At 43.8% G+C, this 6,348-nt stretch overlaps 1 pseudogene; it reads left to right on the top strand.

The window, feature by feature from the left end:
* The first annotated feature begins 5,945 nt into the window (after positions 1 to 5,945).
* On the top strand, positions 5,946 to 6,064 carry LOC111732283 (annotated as a pseudogene).
* Positions 6,065 to 6,348: the final 284 nt, after the last annotated feature.

Here is a 6,348-nt window from a genome sequence, read left to right on the forward strand (position 1 = left end):
ATCTCTCCATTGTGTATGTATAAAAAAACTCAAACAGGCAGACAACTTTTTAACTTCTAAACCAAGCAGATGTATTCAGCAGGAAGCTTCCACTGCCAGTTCAAAGGTTGGGTCACAGACCTTACTCCTGGTGAACAAATGGCTAAGAGTGATCCCAAAGGAAATCCGGTCCAGTCTACTGATAACATCCCCTTTCCAGGAAGTCTACCTCTTCACAGTCCATCTCCTTAACCAGCAGAGGGCAGGCCGGCCACAGAAAAGCTGCCATTGTAAACTGTACCTCCAGGTGTCTTAACTGGATATTAAGGAAGAGAGATGTAGGGGAGAGAGATCCTCGTACAATGGGCAAAGGAAGTAGGAGGCAGGGTCAATATTTGAGTGCCAAATTGGGGCAAAAGTTTGGCCTTTCCTATTAAGCTAGATCAATTTCATCTAACATGATAATGTTTAGAGAAAAATGATTACACAATTCTACCTGCTCATGACAGGACAGGACCTAGAAATCTTCTAACTTAGCCTCCTCCTTTTTAATTTCCACCTCCTACCCAAAGGCATAAATCCCTGCATCATCCCTGATGAAGGACCTTCATCTTTTTTGTATACCCATTTGAATGAAACCACCTATTCCAGCTTGGCACAAAATATGCTTTTCTGTAACTCTCAAAGAACAAGCTTGTTCCCTTCAGAGATTGCAATGGGCCCTGACCCTAGAATCAAAGGGAAAGTTTCTTCACATGGATTAATTTTTGTCAGGGACAGAAACCTTCCCCGCCTCCCGCTTCAGCTGATACATTGGCCAAGGTAGCATCATATGTCCATTATCAAGTTGACACCATCCCTGGCAAGGAGAATGGAATTACCATGGTTGGCCTGAACAGGGACATGTGCCCTCTAGGACTGTGAAGGGACCGTTTTCCTGAGCATCCAAACACAGTTGCAGATCATATGGCAAGGAAGAGGAGATGGAGCTAGTGAAATGACTGTCGGATGGATAGGCAACCCTGTCCATGTGGTCTGGTCTGTGAGACTGGTAGGCACTGAAGAGTCCCATCACACAGATAAGAAGGTAAAGAGGAGGAACCGAAGGACCCCACTCAGATCTCACAGTGAGTGAGTCCCAGGTTTGTAAAAACTCAGTTCTTCTGACTCCTGTCCCTTCCCTTCCTTCTTTGACCAATGTCTGAATCAATGGCTGTAGATCTTGTCCTCAGTGGACTAGGACTGGAGAGAAGCAGCAGGGAAAGATACATTTCTAAGAGGGCAAGGAAATGGGATGCACTTGAGGCAGAGAATAGTCTAGACTGATGACATGACACTTGGACAGGACCTGAGCTACATGTGCCTATCATGGAGACAGCTTCTGAGGAAGCAGCCTTATCCACAGCACTGCCTGAAAGGGCAACTATAGATAACCATGTTTTATAGCATGTAATTTCAATCCCCATCCTAGTCTGAACTGATTGGACTAGAGGTAGATACCAGACCCAAGAGAAGACAAACCTTAGGCTGACCAGCCTCCTATAACCTGAACTGACTCAAAAAGAAGAGTTAAGCCCGTCAGTTTTTCTGTCTCAGAATTATAACTTTGAAAAAGTTCAGGCAGTTAGGAGTACAAATAATTAAAAGGTTCTGAGGTGGGGGGAGCTATGGGATAAGTAAGACAAAAGTGTGAGGAGGCTTTAGCTGAGAAAGAAAAAAGATATTGAGCAGAGGAAAGAAAAGTCAGTGAGTATATAAGGCAAATGTGGAGCAGACACCTGAAAGATGCTGGATAGTGTCCACGAGGTGACTCTGGAGTGGGGAGCCTTGAACTCCATCTTGCTGCCAAGGATGCTGGAGTAGCCTTTGAGCCCTAGAGAACCTCCATTTCCAAGTTCCTAAAGGCTGCACCATGGTGACTATATTTAGACTTCTGAGCTTCCATCTCTTTCTTTTAGCCCCACTTCTACCCTTTAATAACCCTTCCTTTCCTTGACGCAGCATGTGGGAGGCTGTTTCTTGCTTCCAAAAGAACTTAACCAATACACATCATGGGAGTGAGAGCAGCAGTACCGAGTGAGTGGCTAAGAGCAAAGATGGCCTGGATTGGAATCCCAGTTCTGCCACTTATTAGCTGTGTGACTTTAGACAAGTTGCTTAAGTTCTCTGTGCCTTGGTCTCCTCATCTGTAAAATAAGAATAATGATAATCCCTACCTCAAAAGTTATGTGGGTTAAATGAGTTAATACATATAAAAAACTTAAATCAGTGCCTGGCACATAGTAAGCTCTGAATAAGAGGTTATTGTTTTTATTGTTGTTGCTGTTATATATTAAAAAATAAAAGTCCTATTATTTATGTTTCTTAACACAATAAAAAAATTAAAATGAAACAAAATCTGAAAGCGGTCAGTTTTGGAGGGAGAGATTCCTCTCCTCTTTGGGGCAATGCCACTCTCACAGATGGTTTTGTACCCTGATCATGTGCAACCAGTTGGTAGATGGCTGGTCCACTATAATCTTTCACTTTGTCTTGACCCCTGGAATCTCTCTCTGTGTCCCACTGACCAATTCAGCCTCTGTGACACAAAGCCACAGTGGGGTGTGTCACCAGCATCTCCTTTATTTACACAGAAGGGTTTTTCCTCGGATGTGAGGCCAGTTCCCCACACTATAACTTGTTAGTACTTGTGATTTCCAGAGGCTTCCCTTAGCACATCTTTGATCTGGGATCTGAGCAAATGACATCCACAGGGGCCTAGCCAGGATGAGCCCCAGCAGCTTCCTATACTGCCCCTACAAGGACTTGCCACTGTTGTCTTTTTTCTTAAATAGCATCTTTGATCTCTTGCCAGGACTACTTTCCTTCAACCTCCAGGGACTCCAGGACATTGAATAAAGACTGAACTTATACACCTGGAATGTTCGGCCTTTCTTTACCTACATCAAAGAAAGGTTCTAGCTTCATTCTCCATGTTATACCTACTTATGGAGCTGACTGGGATCCCCCATTCTCCAATTGTAATGGATACCTTTTGAGATGTCTAGACAACTCACAATTTTTTTCTCCTTGTGGTACTCCAACTACCCTCAGGGTGGGCCTGCTACAGCCCATATTTTACCAGGTACTTCTCTTCCCACCATACCTGAATAGCCCAGTGGTGGACACTGACCAAAACTAAACCAAATAGGATTCTCTCTTCCAAGTATTAAGAATTGGAATCAAAATATTCTAGCTCTAACTGGCCTGATATGCTGAGCTGTGGGTGATTACTTTCTCTTATGTGACTGGGGAGCAAAGAAAGGTTATAGAGAAAAGAATGAAATCAGCTGCGTAGAGAAAAAGAGAGGTGAGAGCCACCAAGGGAGCTATCTCTGTTTTTGATGGCTTTTCTTCCTCACATGAACTCTACATGGTAAGGACTATTACTATCCCATTTTACAGATGAGGAAAGTGAGGCACAGAATAATGACATTATCCAGGTGGTATCACATGAGCTCCTGGATCTCACTGTTCCTAAAAAGAATACAACTTTGGGCATCCTAGTTGTATGAGTTGGTAAAGGATCCCTTTTTTGTCTCCTTAGTCTGGTTTGGGTTGGGATTCTATCACTTTTGAGCACTGACAAAAGGGAACTAAGATAGATTCTTTTGGATGAATCTAGCCACAGATGTGAGGAATGACACCAAGAGAGAGGAAAAGGAGATAAGAATGGGTGCAGCTGCAGTTTGGAGGTGAGGGGAGCAGAAAATGGAGGAAATGCACACCCATTTACCTGGAGGAAGTTCTGTGAGGTGGTGAGAGGCAAGATCTTTGTGCTGAGATTAAACAAAGCACTTGGGGTGAGGGAAAGGGTGCAGCTGAAAAAAAGAATGGCTACAAATAGGAGAGAGAAGGCAGTTTGTACTGGGCAGAGGAATTCCCAGCTGTGGTTACAGATAATGAATCTTAGGTAGACTCATCCACACCATTGTATATGATTTTGCTCAAGCAAAGCTCAACCACATTGTTGGGCATTGGCTAGTCGCGGTGAAAGTGGAGAAAGGTTGGGACATTGAGGGTGCTGAGGAGAGAGCTGTTAAAATGACACACCTGGAGGTCGAGGCTGAAGGGGATGGAGAAACATGACAGGCCGGAGGCCCAAGATGGTAGAAGGCAAGTGTGGTGAGAGTCAAAATGTGAGAGATCTGGAGAGAGAGGAGGGCACGTCAGAGCCCGAAACGTTGGATTTTGAGACTTCTGAGGTGGAGCCCTTCTTACTGATGACTGGACATGACCACAAGAGGGAGTGGCTGAAGTAAAGTGAAGGAGTCGAAGAAGTCATGGAATTTGGGAACTAAATACATATAAACATATAGGCTTATAGGTCAGTAGAAGCTCTAGAAAAGTTTTGGTCTTTTCAGTTCTGGATTGTTGATGGCAACAAGAGAAGAATATGTTAACAGAGTGTCAAATGGTTCAAGACCAGCGAAAAACTGTAATCCAGCTCTCCTATTGCCCCCTTGTTAGGAAAAAGTAGAAGAATGGTGGATACAAGCAACAAATCAGGCCAGAATGGAAGACAGTTGCAAGCTCACCTGATTCAGGAAGAAGGGAAATAAATTTCGTAAAGCCCAACTCTTGAAAAATGCCCTGTGGATGCCAATTAACTTGGTGTCTGCAGGGCAGTTTGGAAAGCTTTGTACTGGAGATCAGAAAAAAAAAAAATAAGATGGATTTGTATTATAATACACTCTTTTTGCTGAAGTACTAGAAAGGTCTCATGATAAAAAGGGGTTTCACTGTTACAATAACTATGAAAAGATATCCCTGGTACTGTGACACACTGTGTGCATTCAAATGATTCTCTTGATTGGTAATTGGTGGGTTCACTGTTATTGAAAGCATGAGCTATACATAAAATGCCTTCTGAATGTAAAAAAAAAAAAAACATATAGGCTTAGAAACAAAGGCAAACATATATCAGATACACCCAGACACAGGATACAGATATACATACAGATATGCACAGGCAGGCATACGACTAATTCACAGACACAGGACGCAATACAGACTCTCCCCTCTTCTCCCTCCCAGCATATAACACAGACAGGTACACACACACAGGGACACAGGGACACGCACATACGCAGATATGAACTACATGTATAAAGACACGTATAATAATGTGACAGACAAGGAAACTTTGACACATGCACACACCCCACAGTCTTGTGACTATCACAAGGGAGTAGTTTTTTCCCCCAGAGTATTGTTCTTCTTATTGATTCTGGCCACTGTGGTGCCCACGTGGCATATCACCAGTTCTTAGAAAAAAGACAGGAACCTGAAGCCTCTCTCAAGTTAAAAACAAAGGCCCTGGCACAGCCCAGCCCTGGCTCACCAGTCCAGGATGTCTTCTCCTATCTTTGTCTCCCTGGAACTGGAGTTCCAGCTCACATGCTGCCCCAGGGGCTCTCAGCCAAGGGAAACAGAGCCTCCTCCGGCATAGGGTAGCCTGAGACAGCTGGCCCAGGCTAGGCAGACAACCTCTGACACCCAGAGCCCCTACATTCCCCAACCCAAGCATCTTTTTCCCAGACAGGCCAGCCTTATCCCACACAGCAGCCTACTGGGGGAAGGGAAGAAGGGTGAGAGGGATGAGGCTGGAGAGATAGGTAGGAATTAAGGCTTCATCCAGAGGAAAATGGGGAGGCAAGAGGTATTACTAAGTAGAAGAATGACATGTTTAAATTTGCACTTTAGAGATCCCAACACCTAGAATAGTGTCTGGCACACTATAAATACAAATGGCTCTGGTACCTACCTACAGAAGGGGCTGGAAATGTGACCCTAATGGTAGGAACCCCAGTCAGGAGCATCAGATCAGGTAAAAGTAGATGGAAACTTAGTCTAGGGTCAATATGTAGGAGTGAGGAAAGGAAGAAATAGAAGTGACTATAGATGTGATAAGAAAGGCTAGCTATGTCTACTGCCATGCTGTGCTGAGCAAGCCTGATCCCGTCTGATCTGAGAAGCTAAGCAGGGTTGGGCCTGGTTAGTTCTTGGATGGGAGACCACCTAGGAAGATCCGGTGCTATAGGCCTAAAAAATAAGGGATTGTAAGATGAAGAGGTCCTTGCAATCTGTGAGGTCAACCAAGGGTTGCCTTGCCTAAAAAAAAAGAACACTTGAAAAAGTTGACCATATGGTGGGCCACAAAGCAATTCTTTATAAATTTCAAAGAATTGATGTCATACTGAGGGTGTTTTCTGCTTTCAAAGCAATTGAGCTAGAAAGCTAGCAACAATAACAACAACCAAAACCCAATAATTTGAAAATCCACCTATTATAGGACATTTAAAATACATATTTCTATGTTACCAATAG

The sequence above is a fragment of the Pteropus vampyrus genome, unplaced genomic scaffold (assembly GCF_000151845.1).
Source record: "Pteropus vampyrus isolate Shadow unplaced genomic scaffold, Pvam_2.0 Scaffold436, whole genome shotgun sequence".
NCBI classification, from domain to species: domain Eukaryota; kingdom Metazoa; phylum Chordata; class Mammalia; order Chiroptera; family Pteropodidae; genus Pteropus; species Pteropus vampyrus.